The 26832-nt window shown below is 43.6% G+C and overlaps 1 protein-coding gene across 4 annotated transcripts in view; it reads left to right on the top strand.

Annotated features, from left to right (window-relative positions):
- The window catches only part of CRACR2B (calcium release activated channel regulator 2B), a 370935-nt gene that overhangs the window by 149991 nt on the left and 194112 nt on the right, over window positions 1-26832 (top strand). For 3 of the 4 annotated variants that reach the window (XM_086957752.1, XM_086957755.1, XM_086957753.1), the window contains exon 2: window positions 22935-23081. The exons of the other annotated variant lie outside the window; for it this stretch is intronic. The gene's annotated coding sequence lies outside the window, so the exon portion shown is untranslated. The remainder of the gene's footprint in view (window positions 1-22934; window positions 23082-26832) is intronic. 4 annotated transcript variants of the gene reach the window in all.

Genomic DNA, 26832 nt, shown 5'->3' with positions numbered 1-26832 from the left:
CGTCAACAAGCACTATATAAATACAAACCTTTTTTCCTCCTCTATCCTTCTGCTATCATTCCAAATCCAAATAACTGAGTAACCTATCCACCACTTAAAATGCACTTGCATGTTTCACTATACTAATTCAACACTAATCCTCTTTGGGTCCCGGAGTAGCGTGCTACTCACCGAAAAAGCGCTTTGACGCCCCGTCAGGGGTAGTAAGCACTATATAAATGCAATTACAATACAATACAATACAATGTGACACCACTTCCTGTAATGCCATGGGACTAGGGGTGGTGCCAATAGGCACATCATATAATTTCTGATGTTGTTTTGGTTTGCCCTGTTCCCATCATGCACTGGGACAGGAACAGACTAATTTGCATGTAGCCAGGTTCTGAGCTGGGATGGTGCAGTGAGCTAAAAAACGGTGATGGATCAAGCCCTGATCTCTTGACTGGGTAAGAGTATTCTGCATCATTTAGAAACTCTGTCCATCACCACCCCCTTTTCCAAAATCGATTTTGTCCACACTATGTGTGGGAGGGTATACTCAGACGTGAGTCCCTTGCTCATTGCACCATCAGGATTCAAGCAAGCTGGGCCGACGACGGCTGAAATGCCAGAAACCGGTCCCCGGAAGCTTGTTTCCTTCCCAGTATAAGAATTGGCTTGGTAGTTTGGTTTGCCCTGTTCCCATCATGCACTGGGACAGGAACAGACTAATTTGCATGTAGCCAGGTTCTGAGCTGGGATGGTGCAGTGAGCTAAAAAACGGTGATGGATCAAGCCCTGATCTCTTGACTGGGTAAGAGTATTCTGCATCATTTAGAAACTCTGTCCATCACCACCCCCTTTTCCAAAATCGATTTTGTCCACACTATGTGTGGGAGGGTATACTCAGACGTGAGTCCCTTGCTCATTGCACCATCAGGATTCAAGCAAGCTGGGCCGACGACGGCTGAAATGCCAGAAACCGGTCCCCGGAAGCTTGTTTCCTTCCCAGTATAAGAATTGGCTTGGTAGTTTGGTTTGCCCTGTTCCCATCATGCACTGGGACAGGAACAGACTAATTTGCATGTAGCCAGGTTCTGAGCTGGGATGGTGCAGTGAGCTAAAAAACGGTGATGGATCAAGCCCTGATCTCTTGACTGGGTAAGAGTATTCTGCATCATTTAGAAACTCTGTCCATCACCACCCCCTTTTCCAAAATCGATTTTGTCCACACTATGTGTGGGAGGGTATACTCAGACGTGAGTCCCTTGCTCATTGCACCATCAGGATTCAAGCAAGCTGGGCCGACGACGGCTGAAATGCCAGAAACCGGTCCCCGGAAGCTTGTTTCCTTCCCAGTATAAGAATTGGCTTGGTAGTTTGGTTTGCCCTGTTCCCATCATGCACTGGGACAGGAACAGACTAATTTGCATGTAGCCAGGTTCTGAGCTGGGATGGTGCAGTGAGCTAAAAAACGGTGATGGATCAAGCCCTGATCTCTTGACTGGGTAAGAGTATTCTGCATCATTTAGAAACTCTGTCCATCACCACCCCCTTTTCCAAAACCACTTCCTGTAATGCCATGGGACTAGGGGTGGTGCCAATAGGCACATCATATAATTTCTGATGTTGTGGCATGATTGTGAGGTGCTTTCCATTGCATTGGGACGACAGAATATCAAATAACAAATGTCTGGTGAGGGAGTACCAAAACAGACCTATTTATTGAGCCTCTCTCCGCCTTTGAGAGCAGAGTAACTGGGCTTTGGTCACAAGCTGCATCTTTTGAGAGCAGGGCTCGAGTCGGGGTACCACGCGGGTGGACGGCGTCCCCCCACTTATTTTACCAGGTGCTCGATTACTGGAGCAAATGGAGCCACACATTCACTCTTTGGCCTCTTTGGGGCGAGATCGGAGCTCATTCAGAACGCTGCTCACGCGCTTCTCTGATGCAATCGCATCTAAGGGGTGAGCGAGAGGAGGCAATGAGTCTGATGGTGCAAGCCACCGTTCGTGACGTCACTTCCTGTTGTGATGTCAGCGTCCCCCCACTTCTTTTTTTAGGACTTTTGCCCTGTTTGAGAGTGTATCATGAGAGTTTAGAAGGAGGCCCCTCAGTTTTCCATTTGACTTACTCTTCCATATGAATGCAGAGAGCCTATAAAGTGCTTTCCTGTTTGTGCATACTTCTGAACACTGGAAAAAACGAAAAGAGGTCTTAGGATTGACTAACCTCTACAGCTGTCCGTGGCCATCGGCAGCGTTAGATCTTTAAAAGTAAAGCAGTTTCCTTACATAAGATGAGATGTGCGTATGGGCTTGTGCTATAATGTTAGGGCACATACAGGACACACATCTCAGGATAAATGAATGCACAACTACATTAGCTCCAACTTCAGTTGTTTGCATAACACAAAATAACTATGGATAAACACCTATAAGATACGCACAAATAAATACGGATGCATTGTAGACGGAAATGTTTAAATAAACATACATATCATCACGAAACCGCTCTCTTTATAACAGACCAATAGTACCAGAGAAGGCCAGCGCTGTCACAGGTCAGGCCTTGGAGTGTGCTAGCCCTGGAGCCGTCTACCCAAGAGTTAAGAAGTCACAATGAAGACCTCAGGCGGTGCTTTCACTCACTCACAGCTTGGTTTACGAATGTTTTGTCTCGCATGACTGCGAGCGACGAAAAATGAATTCCACCGACCAGCATCACTGCGTCAGCTTAGGTTACAGCTGCCCACAATGGTGGGCGAGGAACAGAAGCCGCTCTGGGTTACCCTGGCGTTCACTGCGCCGCGGGCCCCTACAACGGAAGAGGTTGCTTCCGCCGGTGTGTGTAGAGCTTTGATGGGTGGACTTCATATGTCTGCCGGTCGTTGGCAGCTCTCCCGCGTCTGAGAGTCGTTCCTGCCCTCGGGGCGGATGAGGGCAGGAGATGGCGGATCCATTTCAAACGTACTCACCCAGCCTGGCTTTGAAGTCCCTGTCTGCGCGCACTCACTCACGCGCACCCCGCAGCCTCGGCGGTGCGAGGAATGGGGGGGGGGGGGGGGGGGGGGGCATTGGGGGGAGGGGGAGTTCCAAGCTCCAGAATCCCCGCAGCAAAAGTGGAGGGCCAGGGAGGAAGGGCCCCCTCCGTGTGCACTTTGCAAGGGGCCCCTCTCAAATTCCGTTATGCATATTGTTACTATGTTCCTTATTGTCGTTGTAACATTTTATCGGTTTATAAAGTACCCACAATAGGCCAAAATGTCTCCACAGTCTGGATGCTCAAACAGAATATGTTATGGCCGAGTGTAAGACACTTACCACCCTACACCTCTCACTCACCCGAGGCGCTTGGTCCCAAGAGCATCCCTCCAACAGCCCCCCTCAAACTCCGTCGCTTCCCATTACAAAACAGATCCTTTGTGAAGAGAAGTGACACTACACAACTTAATGAATGTGCATGCCTGGTGTAGCATTTCCTTGCAGGGGACTCCACTCTCACGTGGGAAAGGTATATACAATTACGTTTGTGTACAAAACGAGAACAGTGGGGAGGAAACGAAATCGCAAGCACCACAAAAGGAGGTTTCACTCAAAAAATCTACCTGCTCATAACTTTATGAACAATGTGTTTTTGTTTTTATAGTTATTGTTGCAAGTACGCAAAGGTCAGAAGACATTTTATATGTCCCTAGAGTGCACCCTTTTGTTTTTTTTTACTCAGATTGTCTGTTTGAGAAACACGAAAGACTGAGCAAGTCTCTTGGGTTCTGAATTTGTGAACTCCCAAGTCAAACACACATTTCTGCATGTATTGTTCACTGCTTGTTTGTATAATGGTGAGTTTGTCAGTGGGAGTGATTGTGGTGGCAGATACCATTCACCTCACAACCACAGAATGAGAGGCTGGTGATACAGCCCACTCCTTAATTGTTGTTACTCATTTGCAAGAATCCTTGTGTCTACTTAGTGCACAGAAGATATTCATTTTTAGGTTTTGCCTCCACAGCGCTTGCGATTACTGCAATTACACTTAATATATTTATTTTAGTAAAGTGACCATAATGCATTGGTATGAGATACTGAGCTACTTGGGGGCAGATTTACAATAACTGGCGCTTCCCCAGGGATGCGCCAGTTATTGTGCGCAGCATCTCCGCCACCCATGGTGCGCCGCATTTACAATGCGGCGCACCATGGGGCAAAAACGGCACAGATGCGTGACGCATCTGTGCCGTAAAGGTGGCGCATTGCTGGAGTTGTGTCGCAAGCGCGACGCAGCTACAGCAAGGCTCGGGGGTGCCCTATCTGTCCAATGCTGCATCAAGCCTTACGCCTGCTTCAAGCAGGCGCAGGGTTTTGACGCAGCATTGGCCTAAAAGTGACTAAGTGAAAACTTGTAGATTTCACTCAGCCACTATTGCGAGGCGCACCTGCCCCGGAACGCCCACCCTGCGCCGGAACGCCCACATGTGACGCAGGGCTTTACAACGTGACGCATCTGCCTAGATGCATCACGTTGTAAATGGGTCGCAGAGATGCGCCACGTTTACACCGCCGTTGCGTGACGCAACGGCGGCGCAAGTCCGACATAAATCTGCCCCTTGATCTAATGAAGATGGGAAAGATGCATTGTATGATATACAAGTACATGGCCACAATCCAATGCAAGTCTTTAAACAAAGAAAAGGCTATTTAAGCCATGACCTGCACCCATCAGTGATTTCCAGCCAGATAGTGTGAGCACCCATTCTGTTTATTTTAGTATATAAGCATATACATATATTAACAAAAATGCAGATAGACAGATGGATAGATAGATAGACAGATAGACAGATAGATAGATAGATAGATAGATAGATAGATAGATAGATAGATAGATAGATAGATAGATAGATAGATAGATAGATAGATAGATAGATAGATAGATAGATAGATAGATAGATAGATAGATAGATAGATAGATAGATAGATAGATAGATAGATAGATAGATAGATAGATAGTCCTCAAGAGATTCTGGTGACATCACACACAGTGCTTAATAAGTAAAAATGCCAGCGCTCTCGTCATGAGGCCACTGCACTGTCCACCATGTGCTATGCTGCAAATGATAGTAACAACACAACTACTAACCACTACCTTCCTATAAGTGTGAGAATTCAAACTATTTCAGGACCCCAAAGCTATAAGAATGACTTGGGCAGCAGGTAATAGTCATTTTCAATTAATATAGCAGTAATAATTAACTGTTGTTGTGGTCATGTCTAAATTACCTTGACAGCGCCACCTTGTGGCACGATGTCCCAAGCACCAGTGCTGACAATTAAGTGCTGGTGCCGAGACCCGGAAAACACTAAATTAAGCACTGATCACACACCACAAGGCCAAACACAGAATGGTCTGTTAATGTTACCCAAATCCCGAGATGGAAATATTACATCATATTACATATGTTAACTGTTTTGTATTTTTTTTTATTTTAGGGTAGTTAGCTTGAAAAATCTGTTAAGGTTTGTTCAAAATGCAGACAACAATAGTAACTAAATGGAATTAGAATTTTTAGCAGCAGATCAGAGACACATTGATGGAGGCCACAAAGAATTACTTTAACAAAAATGATCGTCTGTTGAGTCGAATGTAATACTGTGGGAAGCCTACAAGACTGTGATTTGGGGCTGTGGTGTAGCAGCTATGGCAGGTCATAAAAGGGAGAAACATAAACAGCTGGAGGAGGTGGAATAGGAGATCGCCCGACTTGAGGGGAACCTGGTGTCCTCGGTTGTATTGGATACTGCTCATAGATTGGCTATTAAACAATTAGAGTACAGAGATATGGCAGAGGAATTGGCGAGGGCCCAGTACCGGGCCCTGCTGCATCAGGTCTACGACATGGGCGACAAATCCAGTAAACTGCCTGCATGGCTTGATAAGAGAGAGATGGCTAAGAGATAGGTTGCTTAGATTATCAACAGGGAGGGTAGGTTATTAGATTACGGAGGGGGATTGCGGAGGAATTTGCTGACCATTTCAGGCCGGTTTATACTACAACAAATTCATCCACCCAGGTAGAGGCGGTGAAACTGTTAGCAACTTTGCCTTTGCCGGTCTTAGAACCACAAGAGGTAGAAGATCTTGATGCCGCCCTGATGGGCGAAGAGGTGTTAAAGGTGATTGGCGCTTTGCAGTCCGGTAATGCCATGGGCCCTAGTGGCCTCCCCATTGAGCTTTATAAAACCAATACCGCCTCAATTGCCCCATTTCTTGTGCGTATGTACGACGAGAGTGTGAAGGCCGGTGTGTTACCCGAGACACGTCTTGTGACAGTTGCAGTTATTCATAAGAAGGGTAAGACTCCTGAACATTGCAGTTCATATAGACCCATTTCCCTCTTGGATCCATAAGTCAAAATCCTAGCTAAACTCTTTGCGCAGCGCCTTTCGCCCTATCACCATAAACCAATACACCCGGACCAATCCGGCTTCATGCCGGCTAGAAACAAGGCGTTGAATCTCCGCCGACTATACAGGGTGATGGGGTGGGCCTTTACCATCAAAGAAGACTCCGTCATTATGTCCCTTGACGCCAAAATGGCATTCGATATGATTGAGTGGCCCTTTTTGTTTATCGCACTCGAGAGATATGGGTTCGGTCCTCGATTCTTGTCTCGGGTACGCCTCCTCTATTCACAGGTCTCAACTGGTCGGCCAATTGGGGAGACAAGATCTCCCTGTACACCGATGACATTTTGCTTTATCTAGCAAGCCCCGCTTCTCAATTCACAGGGTACTCTGTATTTTTACTCTCTTTCAAAAGTACTCCGGTTACACTATTAACTGGGATAAATCATTGATCTATGTTATGTTATATTATGTTATCCTCCATTTATAGCGCGCATGGCTACTCGGAAGTGTTCCGGCGTGAAATCCAAATGGAGGAAGGAGAGATAGCCAGATCAGATTAGGAGCTTACTTAAACAGCATCGTTTTCAGGTGTTTTTTGAACAGTCTGAGGTCGCCGTTGTTCTGTAATTCAAACGGCAAGTCATTCCAGGCCACAGCTGCTCTGACAGAGAGGGAGCTACCTCCCATTCTAGTCAATCGACACCTGGGGATGAAGGCCAGGCATTGGCCAGAAGAGCGTAGCTGTCGGGCAGCATGTAGAACATGAACCGACTTCTAAGATACTGAGGGCCAGACTTGTATAGCGCTCCATGGACCAACGTGAGAGCCTTAAACAGCATACGTTGGTCGACCGGAAGCCAGTGCAAATCCCGAAGAAGCTGGCTCGCACTGGACCTTCCCGGCATACCTAGTAAAACTCTAGCCGCCGCATTCTGGACAATCTGTAGCTTTCTTAACTGATATGCCGGAAGGCCAATATATAAGGCATTAGCATAGTCCAGGCGTGAGAGAACGAGAGCCGGGGCCACCATTTCTTTAGCCATTCTAGGCAAAAGTGGAAGAAACCTTTTAAGGCGCTTCAGTGTGCCAAAGCACACACCAGCCAACCTGTTGATCTGGGGCAGAAATCTCAATTCCTTGCTAAACCATACCCCCAATGTTTTTGCCGGGCTCCCCATAGATTTAGGGAAGGGGTAGCCTGCCGGACAAATATCTTCTCTAAAATGGGGGGGAAGGATCCGTAAAGAAGCACCTCTGATTTTTCTTCATTACATTTTAAATGGGCCTGGGCTAACCACTGAAAAACCACTATGTGCTGAGCAGGGATCCCCCAATGCTTTAAATAACACAGGAAAAACCGTTAGTCTGCTAAGAATAGACTCAAACAACAACAAACTAACCTGAATAGATTAAAGGAGTCCTCTTAAAGAGGATAGAATCCCATCACCCACCGAGGTGGCATGCTTCATTATCTGGGATCTCCTCTTAGTTGCAAACCCTAGTGCAACTAAGGGCTGCAACCTTCTCAACGGTAGAAGGGAGCTCACAGATGTTTTACGGAGTAGCATAAGATGGAATCTACTATGATCCCAGGATGTAGAGCCTCGATTGTTGTTTAGAGGTGATGGTTGCAGTGTATGTGACAATTGTGTGTGCAAAAAGGGATTTAACCCCTTGGCCGCGGTGGTAATTTTGCCGCGGCGCTGGGGGGCAGGGGGGTCACGCGGCGCCGCCATGCTCGTGACGGAACCACTCTGTCACAAGCCATGGGCACGCTGTGCTCATGACGGAGTGGTTCCGTCATGGCCCGCCCGCTCATTAATACTGCAGCGCAGGTGCGGAATTGCTGCAGCGTGGGCGGGGCGGCCCGCCGTGACGTAACCACTCCATCATTCGCACAGCGCGCCCGTGGCTCGTGAAGGTGTGGTTCCGTCATGAGCAATTGGCTACCAGGGCACAGAACAACTTTAATAGGCGCTATCCTGGTGTCAAACATAAAACAGTGAGTGTACAGTTCCCAACAAATAACTGCAAAAAATCCACAAGGATGACAGGTCTACATGTTTCAGCCTATGGATCCTCTGATCCAGGCTTTCATCAGGACCATAGAAATGGAATCGCTACTGCAAATAATGTGATTTGTGTACAAAACAGGTAGGGCCTCAATCAAAACGTGGTTGGTTCGATACAACCTACATTCACCTGTGAGTCCAAAATTTGGTTGACTCAGGAAGTGAGGCACCACTCTGTCCGTCGGTACCGCTCTGTCCGTCGGTACTCCTGACTGGAAATGAGCTAGCTCATATCCAGTCAGGTGTAGAGACGGACAGAGTGGTGCCTCACTTCCTGAGCGGATGCCAGGTGAGGTGAGGAGCACATCCGCATAAAGACGGGATTGTGTGCAATACTCCTGTGACTGTTGACCAAATTTTGGACTCACAGGTGAATGTACGTTGTATCGAGCCAACCACGTTTTGATTGAGACCCTACCAGATGATGAAGCATGCCACCTCGGTGGGTGATGTGATTCTATCCTCTTTAAGAGTACTCCTTTAATCTATTCAGGCTAGTTTGTTGTTGTTAGAGTCTATTGTTATCAGACCAACGAGCTTTCTTGTGTTATTTAAGGTTTAGATTGGGGATAAAATTCAGTTTGGTCTTTAATATTTTCCCTAGGACCCCCTGTTTGAATAATTTTGTGATGTATCCCCCACTGCTTCCCAGGGGCTGCGATGCCAAAATTGTAACAGACAGCTTCCAGCACTTAGGTATCTACATTATGCAAGATTCCTCAGTTTTTTACAATAGGAATCAGGTGCCAACCCTGAACCGCCTTTGGGTGGATGTACAGCACTGGAAAACATTGCCTCTAATGCTACTAGGTAAAGCTGCCTTCTACAAAAACGATTGCAAGAAACATAGTTGATGGACAGAATGCAGAACAATGCCTTACATTCACCCGAGTACAAAGATCTGGGCCTAAATCCATCGTTTTTTTGCACTCCACACCACCCTAGGTCAGACAATGGCTGTATGCAAATCAGCCTTGACCCTGTGCCTCATGGGAACAGTCCAGCTCGAACTACCAAGCCATGTCTTTCCTAGACTGGAATCAAGCATCCAAGGACCGGTTTCTGGCTATCAGCCTTCCTCAGCTTGGATAGCTTGACTCCAGTGGTGTAGAGAGCCTGGGACTCACGTCTGAGCATACCCAGCCCACTCGGGGGGAAAATTGCAAGAAACACAGTTGATGGACAGAATGCAGAACAATGTCTTACATTCACCCCAGTACAAAGATCTGGGCCTAAATCCACTGTTTTTTTGCAATCCACACCACCCTAGGTCAGACAATGGCTATATGAAAATCAGCCTTGACCCTGTGCCTCATGGGAACAGTCCAGCCCGAACTACCAAGCCATGTCTTTCCTAGACCGGAATCAAGCATCCAAGGACCGGTTTCTGGCTATCAGCCTTCTTCAGCCTGGATAGCTTAACTCAAGTGATGTGGAGAGCCTGGAACTCACGTCTGAGCATACCCAGCCCACTCGGGGTGAAAATTGCAAGAAACACAGTTGATGGACAGAATGCAGAACAATGTCTTACATTCACCCCAGTACAAAGATCTGGGCCTAAATCCACTGTTTTTTTGCAATCCACACCACCCTAGGTCAGACAATGGCTATATGAAAATCAGCCTTGACCCTGTGCCTCATGGGAACAGTCCAGCCCGAACTACCAAGCCATGTCTTTCCTAGACCGGAATCAAGCATCCAAGGACCGGTTTCTGGCTATCAGCCTTCTTCAGCCTGGATAGCTTAACTCCAGTGATGTGGAGAGCCTGGAACTCACGTCTGAGCATACCCAGCCCACTCGGGGTGAAAATTGCAAGAAACACAGTTGATGGACAGAATGCAGAACAATGTCTTACATTCACCCCAGTACAAAGATCTGGGCCTAAATCTATCGTTTTTTTGCAATCCACACCACCCTAGGTCAGACAATGGCTATATGCAAATCAGCCTTGACCCTGTGCCTCATGGGAACAGTCCAGCCCGAACTACCAAGCCATGTCTTTCCTAGACCGGAATCAAGCATCCAAGGACCGGTTTCTGGCTATCAGCCTTCTTCAGCCTGGTAGCTTGACTCCAGTGATGTGGAGAGCCTGGGACTCACGTCTGAGCATACCCAGCCCACTCGGGGTGAAAATTGCAAGAAACACAGTTGATGGACAGAATGCAGAACAATGTCTTACATTCACCCCAGTACAAAGATCGGGGCCTAAATCCATCATTTTTTTTGCACTCCACACCACCCTAGGTCAGACAATGGCTATATGCAAATCAGCCTTGACCCTGTGCCTCATGGGAACAGTCCAGCCCGAACTACCAAGCCATGTCTTTCTTAGACCGGAATCAAGCATCCAAGGACCGGTTTCTGGCTACGTGAGTCCCTTATTATTATTATTATTATTATTATTATTATTATTATTATTATTATTGCATTTATTGAGCGCACAGCTACCCGGAGGTTTCCCGGCGCTTGCCTTGGGAGCCCGTCCTGGCTTTTCCCTGTGAGATAGCCCCTACAGGGCATCCCCAAGGTGAAAGCCAGGCATCCCGCCGCAGGGGGGCCGTTGTGGAGATTAAGCAAGCTTTATGCCCAGAGTTGCAGAGTGAGAACCCATGATTAGAGCAGGCACCGAAGCGAGAATTATCGAGTCCGTGGACATTTGAGCTCAAGACCCTGCCACGTCGGGAATTGAACCCTGGTCCCCGGTCTGACCTCAGCTTCCGGGTCTGCCTGCTCTACACCGTGAGCCACACTTCTCCACACACCGTGAGCCACACTTCTCCACACACCGTGAGCCACACTTCTCCACGTTGCTCACTTTGCCACTGGATTCAAGCAAGCCGGGCTGAAGACGGCTGGAATGCCAGAAACCGGTCCTTGGAAGCTTGTTTCCGGTCCAGGGAAGACATGGCTTGGCAGTTCGGGCTGGACTGTTCCCATGAGGCACAGGGTCAGACTGATTTGCATACAGCCATGTCTGAACTGGAGTGGCAGAGTGGGCTAAAGAACGGTGATGGATTAAACCCAGATCTTTTGACTGGGTGTGAGTGTTTGATTGATTCAGATGCTCCGTCCATCACCACCCCCTTTTGTACCGCTTTTGGTCACCATACGTGTGGCAGGGTATGCTCAGACGTGAGTCCCTTGCTCACTTTGCCACTGGATTCAAGCAAGCCGGGCTGAAGACGGCTGGAATGCCAGACACCGGTCCTTGGAAGCTTGTTTCCGGTCCAGGGAAGACATGGCTTGGCAGTTTGGGCTGGACTGTTCCCATGAGGCACAGGGTCAGACTGATTTGCATATAGCCATGTCTGAACTGGGGTGGCAGAGTGGGCTAAAGAACGGTGATGGATTAAACCCAGATCTTTTGACTGGGTGTGAGTGTTTGATTGATTCAGATGCTCCGTCCATCACCACCCCCTTTTGTACCGCTTTTGGCCGCCATAAGTGTGGCAGGGTATGCTCAGACGTGAGTCCCTTGCTCACTTTGCCACTGGATTCAAGCAAGCCGGGCTGAAGACGGCTGGAATGCCAGAAACCGGTCCTTGGAAGCTTGTTTCCGGTCCAGGGAAGACATGGCTTGGCAGTTCGGGCTGGACTGTTCCCATGAGGCACAGGGTCAGACTCATTTGCATATAGCCATGTCTGAACTGGGGTGGCAGAGTGGGCTAAAGAACGGTGATGGATTAAAGCCAGATCTTTTGACTGGGTGTGAGTGTTTGATTGATTCAGATGCTCCGTCCATCACCACCCCCTTTTGTACTTCTACAAAACGATGGCATTTCCACGCTTTCTATATGTCCTACAGAATACTACGCTTGTGGTTCTGCTTAGCTATTTTCAATCTGTTGACGCTGAGGTTCGCACCCTGCTTTGGGAAGGTGGAGCTCCCCGTATTGCCCTTACTAAGCTTACGAAAAGCTGGTATGATGGCGGCATTGCCTTGCAGGCCACCGAATCCTACTACTGGGCCTCTCAGCTTCTGGTCTTGACCCACTTGACACATCGTCCTATTGCGGACCCCGCCTATAGGATGAACAGATATACATGCTCCCAGGTAGCTATCTTAGTGCACTTTATGGCTGTGCGAAACACTCTCCCAGATTCTTCCCAAACCCACCACGGCGGGTCTGTGGAACAAAGCGACAGCTGCTCTTGGATGGAAAGACAGAGTTACACGAGTGACCCCGTTGCTTGACTCGTGCCGATTGGGGATGTTGTCTAGGCATCCGGGGTTCGATAAATGGGAACCAATCGGCCTCTCAAAGGTGGGGATATGTGGAAGGTGGGTGGAGTGACTCCTTTAGCTGACCTGCAGAGAGACTACAAACTGCAGAGTGAGGAGACCTTTCACTACCTCCAAGCTAGCAGTGCTCTTAACCGGGCGATCCCAAAAGGAACGGACCTACCAGTCTCCACACCTCTGGAGGACAGGCTCCTGGATTACTACCTGCAGGAGAAGGTTATCTCACTAACCTATCGTAAATTCCTGAACAACACCTGACGCCCAGGATAGACTTTGTTCACAATGGGGGACCGACATTGGGGACATGGACAATGACGACTGGTGGGAGGCCCTCGCCTCCCCCTGCGAGGTGGTGATTTGTTCCTGCTTCAAACTTATACAGCTTAAATTACTCCATAGTGTCTATTATACAAGTGCCTCGCTGGTCAAGATGGGTTTGCTGGACTCCCCGGCTTGCCCTTTGGGATGCGGTCATGTTGGTACTTATTTGCACCAGTGGTGGGAATGCCTAGTCATTCAACAGTATTGGGAGAAGGTCGTATCGTAATTTGTCTCGGATCAGTAAGGTCTTTTAAATATCTGTGAGCCACTGACCTTTCCCGCTTAAAGAGATTATGGTTTACTTTGGGTTGCATAGTGGCAAAACGGAATATAGCGCTTACATACAAGGGAGGGGTCCCACTGCGCCACGCTGAGTGGGAGTCCGATAAGGACTGGTGTATAGAGGCAGAGAGAGTGATTGTTGAGAGTAGGGGCTGTCCGCACAAATGGACGAAAATCTGGGGCGCATGGAACGAAAGCAGGGGCTTGCGCTGTACCCCAATTCCCAGACTCCCCTTTCGCACTGATAGACAACGAAGATATCTGGAGTTTGAAAATAGAGGAAACTGTAAGATATGTGGTCAAATTGTCGACCCTATGTTTTAGCTTAGAAAGTAACTGTAAACCGATCATGACTGCCTGCGATGGTTGATTATTGCACCACATTGTATTTGTTTTTTATTCTTTGTTTGTTTGTTTGTTTTATTTCCAATAAAAAATCCCTCCCCCCCCCCGCTCAAAAAAAGAATCACAGTAGAATTTTTAGCAGCCGCGGTCCATTCAGTGAACAGCGGTGAGGCCGTGTAAGGGGGAATTAAGAGGGACGATCCAAGGGAAAATTAAATAAATATTTAACTTTCTCCCCTGGATTTATTCAATTCTGTGGGTGCAACGTTTATCACAAATCAGGATTTAATTGTAATATGCCATAATATCCCTGTAATCATTTTGTGCAGCAGTTGTGCGGATCCCGGCTTAGAGCAGCACCACTGTAGCAAGTCTGGTATGTAGACAGTGACAGATTACCAGTGCAGTGCATGTCTGAAGTGATGACAGTGACAGCTAGGCAAGGGTTTAGAGCAATGATGCTGTGTAATGGTTATGTGTTTTCAGCGTTTTCACAGTCCCCCACCCTTTCACGCAGCCACAGTTACGTTTAAGTGACTCTTTAGAATTTGTTTAGAGACCTTTTGAATGAGTTGAGAGTGGAAACACCTTTGTATGCTCTCTAAATCCTCTCCACATTCCTCTGCTCTTTGTACTGTCTACAAGCTCACACCCCTTAGTGTGTACTTGAAATCACTTAACTCTTTTGAAAAACGAAATAGGCTGTGCCTGGGCTCCCCGTGAGAGTTGTGATTTGTTTGGAAATTTACTCTAATGTTTCTTCTGACCTACTACTCTCGCCTCCTCCTTTTGCCCACACACTCTTATGCCTGAACGCTGTTGCTGATTCATATTTTTCCCATTTTATGTGTATAACCAGAAACGTTATGTTTATGCAGATTTGTTATTGAGAGTGAGTGTTAGATAATGGATAGATTGAGTGTTGGACAATGGATGGGTTGCTGTTAATTATAATAAATTTGTTAATTTATATAGGCCGGCTTATCACCCGTGATGGTATCCAAGCGGTGCCCATGGCCATATCAAGTGATTCGCCCAGAATCACAGGATGTTGTGCCAATGCCAAGACTCGAGCCTGGGTCCCCAGCTCCCGAGTTGGCAGCTCTGGCCGCTGCACCACATCCTCTCGCTATGTAACTGCAGAACCATCACAAGTCATTATGGATTAATGATCTAAAGCCAAGTTAATCTAGACTCTTGGTCATCTCAGCAATGAGCCCATCTTTTTGCAAACTGCTAGGCATTCTCAACCAGAGAGACAATAGATAGTAGGGAATGAGGAACCATAACATTCTTCCTCAAAGATGGCTTCTTCTCCGTAACAATTCCTATCTCTGGTTGGAACAAAGTCAAATTGAGAGGACAGTTAAGGTACACACGGAGACATAAACACCCACGAAGATAGACAGACTGCTACATTTGCAAACATTGAAGCACAACAGCAGCCTGGGAATTATATAAAACAAAGAGATGAACAAAATCGTAATGGTGTGTTGGGATGGAGAAAGATCATATGCCTGTCGCTGGACAAGTTGTGCGCCTACCTCAGGTTCAAAATAACAAGCGGTAGAATTTTAAACCTCAACTCAACATACACAGAGATCATGCGGAGCTCTGCGGTCTGGAGGGGCTTACTATGTGCAGCCTCCATAACGAGCATGACTACTGCTGGTTCAACGTAGGGTAGAGGACTGACAGTAGGGGCAGTGATACAGATCAGAGTAACAAAGCTGGTCTTTTTACCTGTCCATACCAGGGAGGGTTGAGTACTGGCTTCTTCTGCCTCTTTTCAAATATGTCTGTCAGGCCCTGCAACCAGTTTCTTGTAAATACGGCACATCCCTGCGGTTTAAATTCACACAGCGCAGAGCTTTTGAACAAACTTTGGTATGGGGTTTTGGTTGACTCATTGCCAACAGAAAGACGGGCCTTAACTCCATCACCAGGTTCAAGCCCTTCTTCAAGTCTTGAGGAGGGCATTGCCTGGTCTGGAAGCAACATTCTCCTCAAGAAATTATTCTCGGTTTTCTGCAACTCAGATCCTCTGATGGCTCAATTTTTTAACCGAATATCAATGCTGCATATACTTTCATTTGATAAAACTCTAGGATAGATTTGATTGAGTCCCCTCCAATGTTGCTCTTGTAGCGTAAAACTTCTGCCACATTTTCTCATCATACGCCCTGCCTTCTCCTTCTGATGGACCCAGAAGAATCTGATATCAAATCTGATCCCTAAGTAGTCAACGTATGATTCTCCTTCTGTTAGAACTCTGTGCACAAAAGCATTTGTTTCAACACCGATTTTTGATTTATGACCGTGAATTAGTTTTTTCTCACAATATGAGCAAAATTCCTTGATAGATTGGTGCATTGTGAACTCAATCAGGGTCAAGAGAACTGCGCTGTCGGCAAATAACAATATTGCTGCTTTCTCCCCACATAGCCATGCAGCATCCACATTCCTGTTTAATTAATGTACTTTGAAATCATTTACAAAAAAAAGATGTTACCAAAACTATTGGCACTGCAGTGCCATGCTAGTGGTACAATGTGTGCAGTTTAAATGTATATATCATTAGAACCCACATGCATGACTATCAATACAAATCTTCTTTGATATTCTTATTTCATATGGTAACAAACTGAGAGGTGGTGGTCAGGGTGGAAACTGAGAGCAGTCAAAAAGTCAAATGTTACAACAGCAAAAGGAGAAGCTGCAGGGCAGACTCCGAGTGAGACATTCCCATTGGAATGCTGTGCAACCATTTCACATTTGAGCATGAGATACCATTACATGTGCCCAGCTCAGAGGTCAAATCATTAGTTGACCTATATGGAAACTTAAAAAACAACATTTGGTAAGAAATAGCTTTTAAAGGCCACCTGGCACCAAAGTGACCTATATGAAAATGTAAAAAAAACATTTGTCAGGAATAGCTTCTTAAGGCCCTCTGCCACCAAAGTGGCTTATATGAAAATTGTGAAAAACAGCATTTAGTCAGGAGTAAAGGCCCTTTGCCACTACCTCATAGGGTGGTGTTCTTTCATAGTTCAAAACTAACTCACATAAGGAGGTCTTCTCTTAAATGAAGTGCAAATTGGGATGCTGTGAGGAGGCAGCCCCTGTGGCTCTGCCGTGCTGGGTCGGGTCAACATCAGCCCCCTGACCAGTGGATTCACGAGCGGGCCTTCCATTGCTACCTCCCTGCTTCTGGTGTCCCTAAAGCTCCTGTTCCTGCTGGCAAAGGAGAACCCTTTGGGAGCAGCAGGATGAGATGCAGGCTGCTCAACGATGATGTGGGAAAACTCAGCAACTCCCTTATCTTTGTCTGTGTAACTGATTTGACCTTGTGTATCTGAATTGTGAGATTGTGAGTATCAGACAGATGGCCTTGATAGACACCTCTTGAGAATTGTGAGGTGCTGCAAGGACCCTAAATGAGTCTGTGGAGACAAGCTTAGTCTAGACTGTTTGCTACTGGCAGTTGGTGCAACAGTTGATGGAGAATGATCACACTCAGACCTGTCACACTTCCATACCATTGACCCTTGAGAGAATATCTCTAGGCCTTTTGTAGGACTCTGTAAGTCTCCCGTAGGGAGTCGGGAGATTTCAACCTGCTCCATTTAACCCTCAGTTTGTTGGAACATTTGATAACTTTTCAAAAGTCTTTGCTCTTTCCAATAATTCTGCTATTGCAGGTCCTGTGACAGCACATCTTAGGCTTATTCCCCTCTTGGGTGAGAGCTGGGATGTGAATAGAAAGGGGAAAAGGCACATGAAATGATAATGGCTAGATTAACTTTTTTGACTTTGTGAATACTGAAATGGACATGGAGGTTTCCATTGCCTCTTTGTCATTGCCCTTGCCCTCAAATCCAATGCGGAATTGCCCTTCGAATAATGGTGAAATGGATCATTTAAAACTGTCCTCTTACATAGGAAATTCTGTCACAAAATAAAATAACATAATAAATGTAGTGATGTTTGACCCTCCTTTTCACGCACTTGCTCCTGCGCCGGGGCCTGTGGTCACTAATGCTATATTAGATTATATCTGTATTGTGCTGAGAGAGTGTCAAACCATCCCTGATGATGCTTATCAACTAAACCAAGAACTTCCTCCCATATCAAACTTGTCTCATTCACTAGACGTTAGGAATGCTCGGCGGCCACGACTATAGTATTCTTTTGTTATGAGTCAACAAACATTTCTAAAATAAAGGCTGTGGCGCGACTTGAGTTTTTGACCCAATTTAAGTCATAGCACACATGATTTTTCTTTGATCAATGATGCCCTCTTTTCATCAAGTAACCCTACTATGCCAGACCCTATAATACAAGCTACCATTTGTAAAGAAGGAGTACCTGACCTTTCAAATTCCATTGATAATAGTTTGCATAAGCAGGAAGGTGTGACTGACTAATCACTCCTAAATCTACTATCACTGATGCAGAGATATTTTGAGGGTATCCTGAAGTGTTGGTCCTATTGAATACCCTACAAGCTTGACAAATAAATGTACTGCAATCAATAAAGGTACAAGTGTCTTCGCCAATGACTAAGATCGACTCAGAAATTGGAAGATGTGTCTGATATTACTCACCCCATTTTCAATACCATTGTTGCTTCAAACACCTTAAACATCAACTATTTAGTCTTTGTACTTAATGAGGAAAATATGTATACATCTTACCATCATATGTTGGTGTTTGAAAGGCGTGAGGTCTTTGGAAAAATACATCTAAGTATCTGTGTATGGCAAATTTAGGCCACAGAAATTACCTAGAAAAGTAAAGAAGAAACACTAGGGCTTTAATGATGAATCGAACGTTTTACCTAATGATATAATCAAAACGAAATCCTGTCAGTCTACATAAACCCCCTAGTGGGTAACCCAGGCTCTAAGATCCTGAATAAACAGTCAGGTAAACTGATAGCTTCCTCTCCTAGGCTGAAGATCCTTCCTCTTAGCCATCTTGTTGTCAAGAAAACTCCAGGAGCCGGGTGGTCCCTACATCCCGCCTGACGAGCCCTACATGGCCTGCCAAATTACAACTGACCTAGCTAAGAGGGCTGTCCAGACAGCAGGCCATATTTTGGCCTTGTTTTTGTAAATCCTATCAATCTAGGTTGAATTGGAAAGCTAAATTCTGTAGACTGGTTTTAAGACATTCCCTCCCTGAAAGGGATCAGTTTAAACGATTTAGCTTTGGTGGTGGTTTTGTAATGTTGATAATGTGATAGTTACCCAAATTGTGCTTTTATTTATTAAAGAGTGGCAGACCCTGATAAGAGAGGGATTAAGTATCCTTCACAATAGAGGGATACTGTTCAGCAAAAGTCCTAAATTTAAGGGATCTACCCCCCAATGTGCAGAAGCAGCTGCACTTTTTGAGGACCCCTGGTGCCTACTCAGGTAGAAACTCGTATGGTCCTGTGGAGGAAAAAATCCCTGAATTGTGCCTCAGAGGATATCCTCCTTGGATCCGTGTATCTTGTCTAAGAGAACCCCGCAAATTTTTTGGGGTATCAAGAAATAGTATTGCGTGGCTTTTCCTGATGAAGGCTCTCCTTGTGCTGAAATGCGTGGAGGCACCATCTGGTATCTAGCCACGGACTGTTGATTGAAACAAATGGTTCTTTGATCCATTCATTGTTGCTGTATTGAATCCAGTTTTTTAATTATTGATGATCATACATTGTAGACTGATCAGCTACTGTAGAATACATCATACATATAAAATTTACTTTATTTCTTTGGTCGGTGTTATTATGTATGTTATGAATACATTTTTTTCTTTAGTCTATAGAATGCTTGAGGGAATGTTGATATGAATGGTGTTAGGATGTGGACTTATTTATATTTAATATTTATTGTATTACTTCATTAAAATATATTTTGTACTGTTTCAGGTCCTGTTCCTTCTGGTTTCTCTATGATTTATTGTTAGTTTTTGATCATTATTGATTCGCCTTAGGTCTTTACATTTATACTTAAATCGGGGCTGTTCTTTTTTAATTTGATGGAGATGGTTTAAAAACAGATTGGTCATATGAATTAACATGTATGAATTGTTTAATCAGGAATCAATTTCGAAATGGAAGCCGTAGAAACTAGACTAAGTTCTGGTAAAATTTAGGTCTATGCATTCTTGATCAACTGTTATTTTCACAGGCGACCTGTATTTAAATTGTCTCTTGGTAAATTAGTCAATGGGTTTTCAGAGCTGCTTGTGCCTAATTAGATTCTTGAACCTATTGTGTGAATGCATAACTGTGGTGATAAGGCAGAACGCTTAATTTTTATCATGCACTGCATAACCTGATGTAGTGAGATGATTGCTCTATGCATGATATCCCACAAAGACCTGCTATTAAGCTAGGAAGCTATTCTCTTCCTATTGACTACGTATTTACTTCAATGGAACATTTTTAAAATGTGACATTTTTAAAGTAATATATTTAAGTAACAGTGATCATATTACCTTACAAACATGGCTTAATGAGATTCATGGAAACTCTTTACTGCATCAGTAGCTGTTCCTTCAAATTGTTTACAATGGAAGAGACCCTCTCGCAATGAGACGTCTACTGAAGCCTTTAGGAGGGAAAAATAAAAAAATTCTAAAAGTAGCAACTTGAGAGAAGCTGATGTACTCTGATCTGCTGAATTTTTTGACTATATTACAAATGTGTTTCAAATATAACATCATTCGATGTGATAAATGTGTGTCTCAAAAATGGGAATCTCTTAGTTGATGCCGATTGCCAGGAATCTAGAAAGACCTTAACAGACTTTGGCATGTGATAAAAAAGGATGACAGTGCTTCTCTCCATCAAGACTGGAAACAACTAAAAAATACGTACAGAGCCCTTCTCCACAAGAACATTTATTATGTTAAAGTCTGATGGGTTGAGATGCAGTTGGCTCTTGAAGGGAGGAACTTAAGGGGATTTTTGGTCTCTATTAAATGGTAAATCTGCTGTTTCGTCAGTAAATTAGTATTATTTCAGAAGAAATCTGAAAAAGTATACCCAGGCGCTATATAAAACAAATTCTGAAAAAACGCTTTTCCTGGCACAAGGAGCTTATCATCCCAAAGCAGAGCTCCATGGACTAGTGGAGTTGGGCTGTTTAGCTAAATGAAACAAAGATCTAAAAGCATCTTGGGCAGAAATCCCTTACTGCCAACCTGCAATTTCCTTATATACAGACACCATGTGGTGGACTTCTATCCTAAGCCCTTTCCTTAAAAGGACCATAGGGGGCGTGGCTATGGCACCTGAGGGAATGGCCGCAGTTCCGAGGAGCTCTGTCGACTCGTAGGCATGACAGGAGACCTCCGGTTGTTTGTATCGCCTTCCCGGACCGCAACGCCACAGCTTTTGATGTCGGAATACCTGCAGCCTGCGCAGACAGGTCTATGATTCAGCGGGGTGAGCAGAACATATTTTATTCTGCTTTCTAGTCATCGGCAGGTCGCGCCTGAGACACGACCGCCATTTTGAATGCTTTGACGCCCGGTGAGCGCTGCGCACTTTCTGCCACACGCTGCCTTCAGTTTTCACCTGTGACATTTCAATTTTAAGCTTGGATTAAAAGCCCATGCAGAGGAATAAATGAATTATGGAAGTTTCTTGCAAGGACTGACTAGTTTGCTGTTTCACGCTGAAGTTGAAATTTGCCCGCCATTTTGAGGTGGCTTTTGCCTCACTGGCTTACCAGTTCTGTTTATCTTTATGCTACAAGCTCAAGGAGTTCTTCATAAATATGTTCTTTTAAAATGTGGCTTTCTGCAAATGAGTTGAGGAACAAATTATATTTATAATGGAAGAGTGAACACCTCTTTGCTGTGTTAATGTTAATTTAACACGCTGTCTATTTTATGCTCATAACTTGGCTTGCCACAGTTTTTCTTCAGTATTCCTCATATTTCGCCAAACTCCAGTGGTAATATTGTTTTCCTTTTTATGGAAATGATGTTTTGTCTCTGACATTCACAATCACTTTTGCTATAGCTTGTGCATCTTCGCCTTTGGAATTTTCAGCTTAGCTTTTGAACTTTGTTTCATTTCCATATTTAACCCTCAATTTCTCAATGGCAATGCCTCGTTACAACCGGAATTCTTCTCAGCAAAGTAATGCTACTAACATACCTTTGGAGGACATTAGCCCTTTAGTGTTTTACAAGAGAGTATGGAGGATTCAACAAATGACAACCCCACCTTAAAGTGCTCCTCTCCTCATACTGCTCACCCAAGCGTAAAACCTTCTTCCAAACTACCTTCATCTTCTACTTCGGCATCAGGGAAGCGAGTTAAGGCAAATCCGCCATCTCCAACTAACTCAGCTTCTTCTATCTCTATGGAACTTCTGTTAGAGGCAATTCATTCACTTAAAACCCTATATGACAGAATCAAATTCTGGCCTTCAAAGTCTCGAGGATAACCGGTCGCACACTGAACAAAAGGTTGAGCATCTTGAAAAAACAATTGCATCAGTTCAGGTATTTACTAGCCAGGTCCCATGTATGCACAGAGAAATTCAAAATCTCAATCAACAAGTGGAAAATTTAGAAAATCGAAACAGGCGTAACAACCTACGTAATTACGGGCTTTCAGAAGGTCTTGAAGGAACAAATACCATATCCTTTTTTCAATCCTTCTTACCTACGCTCCTTGGTCTTTCTAACTCTACATCTTTGAACATTCAGCGAGCACATCATCTGGGTCCACCCTCTCGTTCCTCTACTTCGTCTTCTTCGGCAGCAAAACCTAGAGGTGTTATCTTGTATTTTTTGGAATACACCGATCTGCTCAAAGTTCTTCAGGCTGCCAAACAGAAAGGGAAGATCACCTGGAATGGTTCTAATCTTTTCTTTGCACAAGATTACGCCAAAAGTACTGCAGATCGTCGCAAAAAGTTTCTGGAGATGAGGCCTGCTCTTCGCTCCTTGAATGCCCGCTATGGCTTGTTTCACCTGTGCCTATTTAAAGTGACTTACAATAATAAAACAACAAATTATGTGCACCCGGGGTTACTTAAGCAATTTCTTGACTCTTGCAGAAATGAATCGATGTATGTTTCTAGAGCATAATTACTGAACGTATTTTCTCTACTTATGGAACGATATTTCCTCATGATGTCCTCTTTTAATTGTTCCCTGCTGTATCTTGTACTGTGTACTCTGTATTTTGTGCTTTGAGTTTTGTATTTTATCCTTATTTTATTGCGATTTCAGATGTTAATTATTATCTCTTTTTGGGTTCTTTTAGATGCGGTTTTTGTGATCCCTTCATCTATGTGTCTTCATGTTTCACTTGGAGGTTTTTCTCCCCATGCGCGTTCTTACGGAGTCCTTGGTCCGGTGTGCTGATTTCCTCATGTGGTTCCACCAGCCCCAGTCTCATTGTTTTCTTGTGGTATGTCTTTTTGTCGTATTGTGTCTTTGTCAATTGTCTCACTTGAATTACATCCTTGTTCCCTGTCTCCTTTTTTCTCTGATGCTTTCTCCCTCGTCTCTTCCCTTTTCCTTTTATCTTTTTCACTTTGCTGTAAATGATTATACTACCTTTATCACTACTCTCCTCATACTTCTCTTTTTCATCTCCTTATTCCTGAGTCTTTCTCATAATCTTTTCTTTTTCAATCTCTTTCACCTAGGTAATAGGTTTTTGCCTTCTGATATTGTTTATAGATTGATTACTTATTTTTTATGTCATGCATGTATTTTCATTGTTCTTACACTAACTGTGCATCTTCATTTTAATGGTTTGCGTTTAGAGTTGTAACATGGAACGTTAAAGGAGTTAATAATCCCCTAAAAAGACAACAAGTGTTAACACATGTAGCTAGATTGAATACTGACATTGCTTTCATTCAAGAAACCCACCTCTCAGAGGCTGAAGCAGTTAAATTGAAAAGAATTTGGGTAGGTCATGTCTTTTCCTCACCAGGCTTCGGGAAAGAAAAATGGTTTATCGATTTTGTGTCATAAAAACATCAATTTTCAGTTACACATCAGGAAAATGATCTTGATGGCCGCTGGGTAATTGTTAAACTGCTTATTGATCAAATACCTTTGGTATTGTTTAATGTTTATGCACCTATTAATGTTGACAACATGTTTTGGACTCAGATATCTGACAAACTTCTTATGTTAGATGAAGAAAACGTTATTTTTGGAGGTGACTGTAACCAGATTCAAAATCCCATATTAGACAGACATTCATCTGTGAGATTCTCCAATACCAAAATGCACTTACAATTCACCTCTGCAATTCGTCGTAAAGCTTTAGTTGGCATTTGGAGACTGTGTAATCTTGATTTACGAGAATATACTTTTTATTCTCCCCCTCACAATTCGCAGTCCAGAATAGATTACATTTTTTTTAGTAAGCCTTTGTCTCAGCTTGTCTCTCAGGCTGAAATTGGTTCTATTCTAATATAGGACCATGCTCCAGTTGTTGTAGATTTGGATTTGTTATCTTTTTCCCCTAATGTTGGTAGATGGCATTTTAGTAACTCATTATTATTGGATCCTAATTTCACAAGCCAATTCACCTTTTTTGTTTCTGAATTCTTTTCCTTTAATTCTATTCCAGATTCTTCTCCTGTAATGATTTGGGATTCTTTTAAAGCTGCGGCTAGGGAATTTATCATAAATTTTGTTTCTCTGAAAAAAAAGCTTTTTGAAGCTAAAAACGCTCAGTTATCAACCAAGATTAAGCACCTTGAATATTGTTATTATCGCTCTAATTCTGAAGCATTGTTAAAAAATGTAATTGAGGCAAAAAATAATTTTAATAAATCTACTACAGAAGCTGCATACTCTTATCTTTTAAAAAGTAGTGCCCGTTATTATGGTAGCCAAAATAAGATGGGTACACTACTTGCAAATTACTTGAAGATCCGTCGTGAGCGGACTAAAATAGAATCCATTCGTAATGATGTAGGTATTTCGCTCTTTAAAGATGAAGATATTCTAAATGAATTTGTTTCATTTTATAAAAATTTGTATACACCAGAACATACACCACCCGTCTTCGGAGGGTCTTTCCTCTTTCTTCCAATCAATAAATTCTCCTCCCCCATATGATTCTGATTTTACCTCATTAGAAGCGGACATCACTCTATCCGAGATTAAACATGCTGTGTCCGTATTGAAAAGAGGCAAAGCACCTGGTCCTGATGGATTTACTTTTGAATTTTATGCTCACTTCGCATCCATATTACTTCCTCATCTTTTATCACTTTATCAGTCTTTTGTTAAGGATGGCTCCTCTTCCGGATCTTTTCAAGAAGCCTTGATCTGTTTAATCCCCAAAGAAAACAAAGACCCTGCTTTCTGTAAAAATGATCGCCCAATCTCCCTAGTTAATTTAGATTATAAGATTTTTGCTAAGATTTTAGCTCTTCGTATCAATCCCATCTTGCCTATTCTTATTGGCCCAGAACAATCAGGTTTTATCAAAGGTCGTTTGTCTTCAGATAATTCTAGAGTTTTCTTTAACATTTTAAGTAAGGCTTCTTCGCTCGACTATCCCATTGCTGCGATAGCATTGGATGCTGAAAAAGCATTTAATAGGATAGGTTGGGAGTTTATATTCCATGCTCTTAAATGGATTGGGTTCCCTTCTAAATTGATCTATTTTATTTCTTTACTTTACTCTGGTCCTAAAGCTTCTATATTTATTAATGGGAAAACCTTTGATTATTTTTCTCTTTCTAGGGGTGTTCGTCAAGCATGCCCTCTGTCTCCTTTTTTATTTATAATTGCATTAGAACCTTTCTTAACGAAAATTAGGTTGGATGATAGAATTAGTGGTATTAAACTTGACAATACTCAGGTTAAAATGTCTGTTTATGCCGATGATATCCTGTTATATTGCTCCAATCACTCTTCTTCTCTTACAGCCTTTCTTTCTCAGGTTGACACGTTCTCTCATTTATCTGGTTATCGCCTTAACTCGGATAAATGTGAAGTTCTTCCATTAAATATTCTATGTTTAAAACAAGATTTTATTTCCACTGGTTTCTCCTGGAAAACCTCTAAATTAAAATACTTAGGTTTATGGTTCTCTCCTACTATCCCAGAAACCTTAAAAGAAAAATTTGATATTCTCACAAAAAATTTATCTGCATCTATTGACAGATGGCACCCACTTTTTCTCTCATAGTCGGGTCGCATGGACTCTATTAAAATGATGCTTTCTCCGTTAATTCTCTATCTTTTGTCTATGATCCCAGTACATATCCTGAGTTTTTACCTTAAAAGAATCGATTCCCTGTTAAATAAATTCTTTTGGAAAAACAACATTCCTAGGATAGCTCTCAACTCTCTTAAGGCTGACAAAAATTCTGATGGTCTCGAATTTCCTGATTTTAGATCTTATCATTATGCCTTTTCTCTCCGACAATCCTCACATTGGTTTTCTCTTGAGCAATGTGTTCATCCTCCTATTTGGTTAATTAATGAAAAATTCTTTATGGCTCCTTTTCATTTTAAAGAATCTCTTGCTTTTACTAATACTATTTCTTCTTTTCGTTCTCAAGTTGTTTCTCATACACGTGAATTATTAATACCACTCCTTCCGTCCTCATATCCTTCTTCTTCCTCGTTAGATCAGCAACCTATTTGGCATAATAATCTATTACGCATTAAAGGCCATACTATTTATTGGAAATCTTGGAGGCTCAAAGGTCTACTCTGGATCTCTCAATTAGTATTAAATAATATTCCATTATCCTTTTCAGATCTCCAATTACAATATTCTTTACCCTCTTCGTGTAAGTCTCAATATGACTCACTCCTTCCACCTCTTATACAATATCTTCTTTCCTTACCGCCTAATCCTAATATTCCTACCATATGCTCCATTCTTTTTCCTTTGTTATCTTACTAACTCATAAGCCTCCTCTTTATATAGAAATTTGTTATTCTCTTCTAAAAGGGCTATGGGGAAGGCTGAATTGGCTTGGGAAAAAGATCTTGCAGAATGTTGGTCTATCCCTTTTTTGGACAAATTATGGCTAAAAATACATAAAACATCGAGAGCAGCGAACACCTCCCAGACTCTTTATTTTATTTACAAATGCCTTTTTCTACCCCCTTTGAAGTTAGCCTCTTTTTCTGCAGACCATTCTTCGTCATGTTGGTCATGTCAAGCGTCT

The sequence above is a fragment of the Lissotriton vulgaris genome, chromosome 2_1 (genome assembly GCF_964263255.1).
Source record: "Lissotriton vulgaris chromosome 2_1, aLisVul1.2, whole genome shotgun sequence".
Taxonomy (NCBI): domain Eukaryota; kingdom Metazoa; phylum Chordata; class Amphibia; order Caudata; family Salamandridae; genus Lissotriton; species Lissotriton vulgaris.
The sequence above is the reverse complement of the archived record's forward strand: the minus strand, read 5'-3'. Positions and strand labels throughout refer to the sequence as shown.